The following is a 14,244-nucleotide window of genomic DNA, read 5'->3' as shown; positions in this document are numbered from 1 at the left end:
AGGACAACAAAAGACACAGCTGGCCAGATGGCAAGCCTAATCTATACTGCTGAAGATGACAGGATTGAAGACTATTTGACCTAGACTTCAAGAGCAAAATATTGAATGTATACTAGGAAGTAGCATATGTACCTGAAAACCTATGAAGAGCTATAACATCTTGACTAAGTGGATGAAGGAGCTTAGCTCTAGTTTGTGTAACATTCTAAAGTAAGTCATGATTTTTCAGTGGTGTACCCATTGTGTACAGTCACCTGTCTGGAAATTGCATGAGAGTTTTTGTCACCATCGGTGGCAGGTTTGATTGAATGAAGGTCAAATTATTGCAAGTAGGGTTCTGGTTTCCATTGATTCTTCCAGTCTGGAAAGACAGTTCAGAAGTATGTGCAAACTGTGGGACTGAATGGATAGGGGCTTTGAACAGATCAGAAATTGGGTAATGATTCTGCCAATCATTGGGCGATCAAATATGCAATCTCACATTTAAACTGTTTCAATGATAGCTGAATGCATACTGTAAGTATGTCCACATCAGAGAATTCAACACCCAATGTCAACAAGTCAGCTGAATTAAACATTCCACTAGCAGCTGAGAGATGTCAGTCTGCATGTAAGCCTTCACAAGGTTGACTATTAGAGGTCACCCATTACAAACATCCCAAACGTTCTCAATAAAACTTCAGCAACCTTTCACAAGCTATGCTGATGTCACTGGCAGAATAACATATATGCACCAGTATTACAAAAAATTTATTTTAAGACATTATTGGATAGGACCTAGGGGAATGTATGGTTTTGTAGAACTACAAAAGGCCTTGGAAGTGACTGCAGCTCATGGCCTTAGTTAAGGAACTTAGTTTAATATTAAAATAAAAAATGTTTAAAAAGATGAAAGTGGAAGACAAAGGTAGATTGTTGTTTAAAATTCTGGCATGCAAGATTTTGTTTCTCCATTCTCAGTAAAGGAACATTTATTGTGAGGCAAGGTGAGACATCCATCTTGTGATTATCATGTCTGCTTAAAAATGTTCACTTATAGTAACAATTTTAGAATTTTAACTGTCTCTGAAGAACATTTCTTCCTACTGCTGGTACATGTGACTCAATAGAACTGACTCATACTTTTCATTTGTGTTGAAATGTTCTTTCTGCTCTTCTAACTGTATTGTTTCTTACTCAAAGAATAGCCTGAAACTTAATTCCATGGCTTGACAGGAACATTTTAAATTCAACTGTTAGAAGGAGGCTACAAGTAGCATGTCATATGGACCTTCCAGTTAAATACAGGAGTTAAAATGGCATTAAAACTGGTCATACTATTCACTGTAATGCTATCCGACTGTCTCATAAATCAGGAGATAAATTCTTAAAAATCAAAATATATTGGCGTAAGTCAATATAAGTTGACAGTTGCATTATAGACCTCATTAGTGTCTTATTTAACTTCAAGTAAAATCTCCTCAGTAAAATTATACTGTTGCCCCATTAGGTATAAAGAAGACTAATTTCCGATCCAGTATCCTGCATCCGAAAAATGCAGAAAGAACTTCTGACCTAAGATTGAGTCACGCTGTCTCCAGAATGGCTACTAATACAGGCATTTGGCCTATTCCATTGATCACTGAGGGGTCTAACACCTAATTTTCAGATTCTCAGAGAAACTTGGTCAATGAGGGCCAGACTTTAGGCACCAATGGCATTCCACCTCTTTTTCCTGGGTGTCTATTTCCAGTTATGATATAGGAGAGGTCTCTCTGGGAAGGTTCCATCTTTTCCTCCAGTATTAGTTTCCATCCTTTCTTTTCCTTGGTTTCTCTTTCAACTTCAATCCTCAACAGTCCCTCTACCCCTACCAATTACTTGATGGAAGGGTTTCCCAGTTTGGTTTGAATACTCCGAGTACCTCCCAACTGTTAACTCTGAGTCTCTCCTTCTCTTCGGGTCTCTTAACTGCTCTATGCAACAAGGCCAAGTGTCCTAAATCTTCTCTCAGCCCCTCACTCTCCTCACTCCATATGCTCATCCGTGCCATCTCATGTTCTTGCACCTACTTCCAAGGCCCCTCATAAAAATTGTGTTACCCAAGGCCCATTATCTATCTTCTGTGGTACGGGTACCTTCATGCCAATTTATTTCCATTTACCCATCGTTCATTGCTTATTATTTCCTGTACCAATCTGTGTCCTTGTACCCACCCTCATATGCCTCACTAAGCCCATCACCCATGGTCACTCATATGAGAAGCTGCTAATTATCCACAGGGTCCTTTGAAGCTCCTCTATTATTTAGTGCCAACTCAAATCTTCCACCCACCATACTTTGCTCCTGCATCTGCAGGTAAACTCATTTATTATCCAGCATAAGCATTAATCAAGAGACGTCAGGACAAAATATAAACATACCTGCCAGTTGGTTATGCAACTACTGAAGAAAAAAGCGCATTCTCATTGAATGAAACAAACGTCCAATATAATGAAACTGAACAGACAAATCTTTTTGATGATTTAAGTGTTCAATTACTTATGTGAAATATTTCATTACATACCTGGTTAATATTTTATCAAACACAAATCAAACTTAAAGCTATACATTATTTTAGGGTCCAAGTTCCTAAATTTTAATTTTGATGGCCTGAACATTTTTAGTTTTAAACACTTTGAAGATTTCCATCCAAACTCCCCTGGTTCAGAAGCTCTACATACTCCATTGCTTTACATACTAAAACACTTTGGCAATGATGATTGCTTCTCCTGAATTAAAAGCTTAATTCTTGTAATACCTTTAAACCATGTTCTTGATTATTCTGACTCATAAAGTCATAGATATATACAGCATGGAACAGACCCATCCAACATGTCCATGTTGACCAGATATCCTAAATAAATCTAGTCCCATTTGCCAGCATTTGGCCCATATCCCTCTAATGCATTCCTACTCATATACCCATCCAGATGCATTTTAAATGTTGTAATTGTACCAGCCTCCACCACTTTCTCTGGCAGCTCATTCCATACATGCACCACCTGCTGCATGAAAATGTTGCCCCTCAGATCTCTTTTAAATCTTTACCCTCTCACCTTAAACATATGCCCTCTAGTTTGGGCTCCTCCACCTTGGGGAAAAGGCTTTGTCCAATTATCCAATCCATGCTCCTCATGATTTTATAAACCTTTGTAAGGTCACACCTCAGCCTCTGATGCTCCAGGGAAAATATTCCCAGCATTTTCAGCCTCTTAGAACCGAAGTTCCTTCTGTTGTGAAATCAAAACTAAACTAATGGCTTCCTAGCCTATTTTAATCTCTGCTGTATGAAAATTCCATCTACTAAGACTAAAGGGGTTTTGTGAGATACGTGATTGCAGTCACATGCTTTTGTGGAATTGATGCACCTAGGTTATTGCTCCAACTGACTTTCTGACTTGCTCTGAAAAAGAAATACCCTCACAGAACTGACCCATATCCATCTAAAACCCAAATCTCAAAACACATTTACATTGTATTTATATCATCACAATCTGCACTCTATTGAAAGAAACGCTATCATTCAAATCTTTTAATATTCACCCATGGGCTTTGCTGGCTAGGCCAGTACTTATAGACCATCCCAATTATCACTGAGAAGGTGGTGGTTAACCATCTTCTTGAGCTGCTGTCCATGTGGTGCGGGTATACCTATAGTGCCTTTGGGGTGGCATGGGGAGTTCCAGGCTTTTGGCTTAGTGAAAGCAAGGGAATGATGATATTATTCCAAGCTACAATGATGTGTATTTTGGAGGGGAACTTACAGACCATGCATATGCTACTATGGATGTGAGTTTGCTCGCTGAGCTGAAAGGTTCATTTTCAGACGTTTCGTCACCATTCTAGGTAACATCATCAGTGAGCCTCCGACGAAGCGCTGGTGTTATGTCCCGCTTTCTATTTATCTGGTTAGGTTTCCTTGGGTTGGTGATGTCATTTCCTGCATTGGTGATGTCATTTCCTGTTCTTTTTCTCAGGGGATGGTAGATTGGCTCCAAATCAATGTGTTTGTTGATGGAGTTCCGGTTGGAATGCCATGCTTCTAGGAATTCTCGTGCGTGTCTCTGTTTGGCTTGTCCTAGGATGGATGTGTTGTCCCAATCAAAGTGGTGTCCTTCCTCATCTGTATGTAAGGATACGAGTGATAGTGGGTCATGTCGTTTTGTGGCTAGTTGATGTTCATGTATCCTGGTGGCTAGCTTTCTGCCAGTTTGTCCAATGTAGTGTTTGTCACAGTTCTTTGCAAGGTATTTTGTAGATGACTTTCGTTTTATTTGTTGTCTGTGTACGGACCAAATACTGAACTACAGGAGCAACCATCCCAACACCCACAAACAAAGCTGCATTAGAACATTATTCCAACGAGCCACCACACACTGCAGCACAGAGGAACTACGCAGAGCAGAAGAAAATCACCTATACAGCGTATTCAAAAAGAATGGGTACCCTATGAACACAGGCCGCCGATTCCTCAGCAATAAACCCAAACAAGCACACAAAACGGGCTCAGAAACCATAACCACTCTCCCCTACATCAAAGACATTTCCGAAATGACTGCCAGTCTACTCGGACCTCTTGGCATCAGGGTAGCCCACAAACCCACCAACACACTAAAACAGCAGCTAGTGAACTTAAAAGACCCTATACAGATGCTGAGTGTTTGGTCGGTGGAGCTGGGGTGTGCACTAAGACTTGGGAGGTGCGTGTCACCAAACTGAAGCAGAAGCTGGGCAGGTGGACACTCTGTCCCTCTCCATCGCGGGCAAGAACCTGGTTGTCAGGTGTGAGGAGCTTTCGGTACAGTTGTATGTGGCGCAGGCCTGGCCTATTCCCTGGACCTGTGCTGCTGCGGTCATCCGGGCCATCTTCCACTTCATTTGGGGGTCGAGGATGGACCGGGTCCGCAGGGACACCATGTACAAAGACCTGGAAAATGGGGGAAAGGGCGTACCGAACGCCACCCTCGCCCTGACAGCTACCTTTGTGTGCGGCTGCATCAAGCTGTGCGTAGATCCTCAGTATGCCAGCACCAAGTGTCACTGCTTACTGAGGTTCTACCTGTCCCCGGTGTTGCGAAGGATAGGCCTGGCCTCGTTGCTGCGGAACACTCCGAGTAGTTGGACCGTCCCGTACCACCTGTCCTTTGTGGGGAAATTTTTGAAAGGAAACACCTTTGACCACAAGACCATCAGGCAGTGGTCAGCACGTAGTATCCTCGAGACCCTTCGGGAAAAGGAGAGGGTGGATCCCGTCGTATGGTTCCCCACGCAGACTGCCAAGGTCGTTTGGCAGAATGCCTCATCGCCAGAACTTTCAAACAAGCACAAGGACATTGCTTGGCTGGCGGTGAGAGGGGCTCTGCCAGTGAGATCTTCTATGCATGCCCGGAATCTCTGCGCCAAGGCGCGCTGCCCTCGAGGCGGCTGCGGGGGTGGGGGGGACGAGACTGTCGATCACCTCCTTCTGGAGTGTGTCTATGCGCAGGAGGTCTGGAGGGGGATGCAGTGGTATTTGTCGAGGTTCGTCCCGAGCAGCTCCATGACGTGGGACTCTGTGCTCTACGGGCTGTTTCCCAGGACGCACACCGAGACCAACATCAACTGCGCCTGGAGGACCATCAATGCGGTGAAAGACGCTCTTTGGCCTGCCCGCAACTTGCTGGTCTGCCAGCTGAAAGAACTGACCCCGATCGAATGTTGCAAACTGGCGCACTCCAAGGTCCAGGACTACGTGCTGAGGGACGCGCTAAAGCTTGGGGCAGCTGCCGCCAAGGCGCGGTGGGGAAAGACTACCGTATGAAGCCCCTCGTCCAGAATAGAAAAAAGGGCCCTATCTGGTAACTGGGCCCAGCTGGCGCCTTCCCCAACTGGTCAGGGGGCCAACTGGGACTGTGCGGGGTGACGATTGCCGGGGTATTTTTTTTGCTTTGTGTTTTTTTCTGCTTTGTTTGTTTTTTTTCCTTTAGTTGGTGTACGTACCCCCTGGGTAACCCAGAGCGGCTTGCATGACTGGGTAGGTGTATAAATATGTTTTTTTTTGTACATCTCATGAATAAAGTATATTTTTTCCAAATTAAAATAAGGTGACGAAACGTCTGAAAACGAACCTTCCAGCTCAGCGAGCAAACTCACATTCAGAACCTCAAACTGAGCTACAAATCTTCTCAAAACTCGCTAATTTGCTACTATTTTGCTTCCAGATTATAGAGATTGCAGGTTTGCAAATCAAATGGTCTGCTCTGACTTGGATGGTGTCAAACTTCTTTCATGTTATTTGAGATGCATTCATCCAGCCATATGGAATGTATTCTGTCACACTTCTGACCTGTTACGATATTATGGAACTTTTATCATTGCAGTGAAATCAAATATGCACAAATAAAGTAGTTTTTTGAGATCAAATAGGTTGCTCAGCAGTAATTGCTTGGCAGAATTACAAAATAAAAAGGGAGGTTCTTGTCAGTTTCATGATTCCTAAAAATTGCCTATACAGCAACTTCAACAGCACACCCTGTGGAGGTGCCGGGAATCACTGGCAGCAGCTCCAGATTTTTGTACTTTGCTGTGGATGTGCAGTTACCACTCCGTGTTGTCAGTTTTACAAGGCAATGAAGATGAATGCTGACAGTTTGATTATCATCACACCTAAAAACTTAAACCATTTATTTCTGCTTCATTACGATGCATAAAATTAGCGGTCATTCTTTGCCAGAGGTGCGTATGTTTTGACTGCTTTTCTGCATTAAAGCCAATTGAATTCGGGCCACACAAAGGTTTTGTTTTGAGTGGTTTTTATTCAGTTTGCCAGTTCCTGAAAAGTTGCAATCATTTGACTTTTTCTGAAAAGTGTACTGGGGACTACTAGGGTTTTGGTTGGGGTTTGTCAACAAGGTTCAGCGATTCCCAGTTGCACTTTCAGAGCCAACAACAACCACGGTTCCTTTTTTGTTTAAATCAAATGGCCTCTTGTGGTTATTAAATATAATATTTGAGCACCACAGTGCAATTTATTCAGAGAAGGTTGCTTGTTCTAACTGGTATTTTTATACACAAAGTCCACAGACATCCTAACCATATCCTACATTAAACAGGGATGTTGTTATTGAAGTATTGCATTTATTAAATAACTTTAAAATATGTATGTGGTTTCTACCATAAACATTTAGGTTTTCAATTCTTGAAAGCTGAGAAATTAATGAAGTATATGGAATCATAGATTATTTCCTTATTCATGTATTTCCACCCATTTTTGGTGGGGAATCAATATAATTGGGGAAATAGTTCTGATTGTTATGAGTATGAACAATAGTAAACACATTCTTTCCATGTACATTTCAATTTCACCATGTATCATAACCAGGGTAGCCAACACTATCAAAGGATTAAAAGATTTTGCAAAACATTTCGATCTTGCTTCCATGGAAACATTTTTATGTGGGAATTTTGGATCTCCAAATGTCACCAAGAGTTACGAATCATCAGAGTGGAATATAAGTACCTACTCTCCCAAGCAATTCATTCAGAATAATGAGAGAACATTGAATTGATACTTGCATGTCAGGATTGATTTTAACACCTACTTGCTTAGTCTCATTAACAGATTCAAACCTGGATGGCCAAACAGAAACTTACAGGTGCTTGAACAATGTTAGCTATAGCAACATTGAGAGAAGAATTGCACAAGCAATTTAGTGAGACTTATCTTGACATCAGCAGCAACTCACTGCAGCTCTTACATATCTGCTGTGTGTCGAGAAAAGTTTTTTGCTAGGCAGCAGTGAGTCATCTATTTGGGGGGATTGTTGCTTATTAACAAAACAGTCACCTTATTAATTTGTCGTCTCCTATCCTAACAAATGCGCCAAATAAACTAGATAGCAAGAATTCTCTAAATGAAAGTCAGAGCAGGTACCTGGCTGTTACTAAATGCGCAACTTGAGCTTCAGAAAACTAAATTTGTAACACTATCATTGTAGGTTCCAAATTGACTTTATGGAAGTTTGCAACTCATTTTCTAGGTTTTGGTTGGATAAACAAGTAGATTACACTAAATTATATAAGTTTGAATCTTCCTCTTCTTGAGTTCCCTATCAGCATTATGATATCTATGGTAGGGCAAGGATACCCCAGCTGGCCTGGGAATCACACTATGTGCTGTTGGCACCAATCTGATCCACAATAACTGTCCAGCCATATGAATCAGCCATGAACCCCATCCTTGTCTTTTGCACTGATGTTCTGTGTTTCCCATCTGGTTAGAGACTGAGGTATTTTTAGAGCTATCTCCTCACATTAGTTGTTTAATTACTCACCAGCATTCCCAACTAAATGTGGCAAGATTATACAGCATTAATCCAATTGCTTTGCTGGGGAATCACTTAACTGCTAAACAAATTGGCAATCTTGTGTTGGGTGTTGGTTAGTTCAGTTGGCTGGATGGCTGGTTTACCATGCATAGAGGTATGTGAGTTCAATTCCCACATTGGCTGAAGTTACCATGAAGGACTGTGTTTCTCAACCTCTCTTCTCGTCTGAAGCAAGGTGATCTTCAGGCTAAACCACCGGCAGCTATTGTCTGGTAAGACTATTATGATTTTTAATCCTGTGTTGTAGCATCCCAGGTTTTCACTTAATTGTTCGGATATGCTTCTACTGGTGTGCTCTACTGCACTCTGTATTAAACCAAGGTTGGGCCCTTAAATTGATGGTAACATTAGAATAAGGAATACAATGAGCTGTATGGTTATAGATTGTGGTCATACACAGCTCTATTGATATTGATAGTATCCAATAAATCACTAAACAGATTTAGCCATTTTTTCATTGGTGATTGTGGGAGTTTGCGTGTGCAAATCCACACCTATGTTCCCTAAATTACAATATTGACTACATTTCAAAAGTACCCAATGGATGGAAGATCTCAAGTCATGGAAGATGCAACTTCTTTCTTCTTTCTTTTCTTTCTTTTCCTTCTTTCATTTCTTCTATCCTTCCCACTATTTAGCCTGACAAACTGATTCACATTTATCAAGGCTCTCGTGGTAACAATAATTTATAATATAACAGTGACTAGACTGGAATGTCCTGAGGTTTTGTATGGCACTAAGTAATGAAGCTACAACACAGGACAAATGCTAAACAAGGGAAATATTGTGTTCCTAGCAGAACCAAGTATGCTCAGATTCAGTGGCTCAGATCAAAGCACTCTAGTCCCTGTTTCACCTAGTCAAAGATGGCGGTGGACAGTAAATAACTAGTTGTAGAAGATTCGTACACATGATGGAGAAGCCCAGCATGATAGTGCGAGTGACAAGAATAACTTGTCAGACATCCTCAGTAAGACATACCAGTAGATGAACCATCTAGGCCTCATTCTTAGGTCCCTAGCATCATCGATGCCAGACCTTATCTAATTTGATTCACTTCACATGACAGCAAGAGACTGCTAAATATTGGATACGGCAAAGGCTGTGAACTTCAACAACATTCATGATATTGTGCAAAGATGTGCTCCAAAACTCCACTCTCTGCAACAGGAGTTTTTGTAATTGTCTAATCAACCTGTTCAGAGAAGTTACCAAACACATCTGGAGCAGGTGGGACTTGCAACCGGGCCTCATGGTCCAGTGATAGGGACACTATTGGTGTGCCATGAAAACACTAAACAGAATAGTGTCCTAGGTCTAACTATCTTTAGTTGTTTCATCAATGATCTTCCCTGCATCACAAGATCATAAAAGGGCATGTTCGCTGATGATTGCACAATGTTCAGCACTATTTGTTACCTTGCCACACAAGTGTCAGGCAAAGTACGGGTGAAACAATGGCTGTTTATTTGACTTGCCAATATAAAGTGCTTCAATTTTACAAACGGACTCTGCATTTTTAGTGACAAGTACCATTTTTATGCCTGCATGATATGAGCAAGGTTTGATGAACATAAAGATGAAAAGGGCATGGTGAAGACTACTAAGCTACTGAAAGTTCGTGAGGAAGAATTCTAGGCAATGCAGCATTCTCAGCCATTCAGTTTCCTGCACTTCTTAAGAGAGATAGGTTGCTGCAGGACACCTGACTCCTATTTGGATTATTGGCATCCATTTGAAAAGGCAATGTATCCAAATTATTTTGACAAGAGACAGCAATGGAAGAAGCTACATGTCCTGAGTTGGGAGAAAGAGGTGAAGCAGCTGCAAGAGGAAGTGACTGATAATCCTAAGAGTGAGACTCTATCAAAAGTTGATGTTTACACCTTTTCAAAATGATTCTGTAAGTATTTCAAAATCTAATAAATAGCTGAAACTAAAGAAAAGGCTATCATTGCAGCTCAATGACATGCAGAGCAAAACAGCCACTTGAATGCCACTTCACTGAACACCTTAAACACTCACCACCTTGTCAACGTACAGTGGCAGTAGTGTGTATCATCTGCACAATGTGCTTCAACATTTTGCCAAGAATCTTACAACAGTACGATTCAAACCCATGACCTCTACCACATAGAAGGACAAGTACAGCAGACACAAGGGAACATCATCATCTGTGGATTTCTTTCCAAGTCACGCACCATCATTATCTGTCTTTACATTACTATTCCTTCACTGTCACTGGATCAAGATTCTGTAATTCACTTCCTAACAGCATTGTGGCTGTACATACAGTACATATAATAATTGAAGAAGACAGCTTAACACCACCTCTGAAAGCTAATTAGGGATGAGCAACAAATTCTTGTCTAGCTAACAGTACCAACATCCCAAAATTGAATAATAACATAAGAATGAGCTGAGATAAAAAGAACTGCAGATGCTGGAAAATCTGAGATAACAAAGTGTAGAGCTGGATGAAAATAGCAGGCCAAGCAGCATCTTAGGAGCGGAAAACCTTCACCTCGTGTCAAGCCATTCCAATACAGTAAGACTGATGACATGCACCCAACAATGTGGAAAATGGCTCAGGAATATCCAGCTGACAAAAAAGTGGGACAAAGCTCATTTTCCCAATTACCACCCTATCAGTTTTCTCGTATTCTGTCAGGGTTACTTGGCCTCAGATCTCACTAGAGTACATGAATAGAAGGGTTGAAATCCAGAAGTGAGGTGAGGATGAAAGATAGAGGCAGATGGCTTGACATGCACTGTGAAACTTGACTTACTAAGTTGTTGTGGTGAATATTATAGGCAGTATAGCTCAACAACTATATATGATTCTGCCTTGGAGACACTTAGTTCAGAGATATCTCCTGTTTGTCTGGTCATCAGGCATGCATTCACTGTCCATAACTTTCCAAATATCACAATCACGACATATAACCCATGTTGTTATTGCTAATATTGATTTGTTAGTTGGTAATGTATATCTCAAGCTAGTAGAATCACTTGAGGCCAATTCTTGATTTATTGATGGATTTATTTCATTTCAAGTGGATTAGTAATTAATTACTGATTATTTATTAAAATTATATAATACTATATGGATCACTGCATTGTTGGTTATCTCAAATTGATCTACTTTATTCCATTAAATTTATTTGGCTATTTAGCCTCAAAAATCAATTTTTAAACCTAAAGGATTCATTGCAAAGTAATCAATCCGTTTCACTTTTTTTATTAGCAAAGAATAAAGACAATTTTGCAAGGTTATAAACATCAACATTTTAAAAAATACTAACAAACTAAACCAAACCCATTGTCTTCACATTGGATTTTTTGTAAATACTTCAATTATTCTTAAATTATTCAATATGGCCCATCCTATTACTGAGCTTTAGAATGTAAAGTCCTAATGACACAATATAAAATGTGTTAGCTTCCAGCACAGAACATATTTTAATAATACAAAGAAATTAATGCTGAATTCAAAAGGAAAGGCAAATATCTATTACTAAAGATTGCTCGAAGAAGCTTAATTTCCACTGCTATGTCAAATACTTATTTTCTCTCCAATTGTCAACAATTTCTATTACACCAAAATTTTCCCAATGATTCTTTTGGAATCTGGTGAAGCTTTTATAATGTCTTTCTGACATACTTGGTCAGAATATAAAAAAAACTTGTCATTTCCATTAATTTCACACATCTTCCTCTACATTAAAAGCTTCCTTGCACAATTTATTCGTTGACATGCCAATAATCAGTGCTTTTCTTAAGTTTGTTTGCTGTTTCATTTTAACTTCTAATTGCACCTCCTTAAAATACATTTTCTTTTCCTGACATTTTATGAACCATAGCTGATGCTTCCATGATGTCAAAAAGTTATTTATTTCTTTCCCTCATCTTATAGTATTCAAGCTCTCAAAGTCCAAACCAACAACTTCTCTTTTGATTCCTCCCACTTCCGACAGACAAAGGGGGTGGCCATGGGTACCCGCATGGGCCCAAGCAATGCCTACCTATTTGTAGGTTACGTGGAACAGTCCCTCTTCCGCACCTACACAGGCCCCAAACCCCACCTCTTCCTCTGTTACATTGATGACTGTATCGGCGCCACCTCTTGCTCCCCAGAGGAGCTCGAACAGTTCATCCACTTTACCAACACCTTCCACCCAACCTCAAGTTCACCTGGGCTATCTCCAACACATCCCTCACCTTCCTGGACACCTCAGTCTCCATCTCAGTTAACCAGCTAGAAACTGATGTCCATTTCAAGCCCACTGACTCCCACAGCTACCTGGAATACACCGCCTCCCACCCACCCTCCTGCAAAAATTCCATCCCCTATTCCCAATTCCTCCGCCTCCGCTGCATCTGCTCCCAGGATGAGGCATTCCACTCCCGCACATCCCAGATGTCCACGTTCATCAAGGACTGCAACTTTCCCCCACAGTGGTCGAGAACGCACTTGACCCCGTCTTCCGCATTTCCCGGAACACATCCCTCAAACCCCGCCCACACCACAACCGCCCCAAGAGGATCCCCCACATTCTCACATACCACCCCACCAACCTCCGGATACAACGTATCATCCTCCGACACTTCCACCATCTACAATCCGACCCCACCACCCAAGCTATTTTTCCATCCCCACCTTTGTCTGCCTTCCGGAGAGACCACTTTCTCCACGACTCCCTTGTCCGCTCCACACTCCCCTCCAACCCCACCACACCCGGCACCTTCTCCTGCAACCGCAGGAAGTGCTACACTTACCCCCACACCTCCTCCCTCACCCCTATCCCAGGCCCCAAGATGACCTTCCATATCAAGCAGATGTTCACCTGCACATCTGCCAATATGGTATATTGTATCCATTGCACCCAGTGTGGCTTCCTCTACATTGGGGAAACCAAGCGGAGGCTTGGGGACTGCCTTGCAGAACACCTCCGCTCGGTTCGCAACAAACAACTGCACCTCCCAGTCGCAAACCATTTCAACACCCCTCCCATTCCTCAGACGACATGTCCATCATGGGCCTCCTGTAGTGCCACAATGATGCCACCCGAAGGTTGCAGGAACAGCAACTCATATTCCGCTTGGGAACCCTGCAGCCCAATGGTATCAATGTAGACTTCACAAGCTTCAAAATCTCCCCTCCCCCCACTGCATCACAAAACAAGCCCAGCTCGTCCCCTCCCCCCACTGCATCACAAAACCAGTCCAACCTGTCTCTGCCTCCCTAACCTGTTCTTCCTCTCACCCATCCCTTCCTCCCACCTCAAGCCGCCACCTCCATTTCCTACCTACCACCTCATCCCGCCTCCTTGACCTGTCCATCTTCCCTGGACTGACCTATCCCCTCTCTACCTCCTCACCTATACTGTCCTCACTACCTATCTTGTTTTCTCTCCATCTTCCGTCGGCCTCCCCCTCTGTCGCTATTTATTCCAGTTCCCTCTCCCCATCCCCCTCTCTGATGAAGGGTCTAGGCCCAAAACGTCAGCTTTTGTGCTCCTGAGATGCTGCTTGGCCTGCTGTGTTCATCCAGCTCCACACTTTGTTATCTTGGCTTTACCTAACATTGCTTTCTAAAGTATAGTTTTAAAGCTGTACAGTGACTGCAGTATGAGCTTTCACTCTTTGCCTTTGTGTCTTAATTCAAAGAATCGATTTACACTCAGTTATACTTACAGGTTGCAGAAACGATCAAAATTTCATCATGGGAAGCACAGATCATTAATGTATACTTTTATGCAGCTTATAGCACTGGTTACTGCAGCTGGTCTCCTTTCAGGTATAATCATATTTATTGACGCTAAGTAAATATTATACAAACACACCATTGTTTCAT

This window comes from Stegostoma tigrinum, chromosome 10 (assembly GCF_030684315.1).
Source record: "Stegostoma tigrinum isolate sSteTig4 chromosome 10, sSteTig4.hap1, whole genome shotgun sequence".
NCBI lineage: Eukaryota > Metazoa > Chordata > Chondrichthyes > Orectolobiformes > Stegostomatidae > Stegostoma > Stegostoma tigrinum.
Note: the sequence above shows the minus strand (reverse complement) of the source record.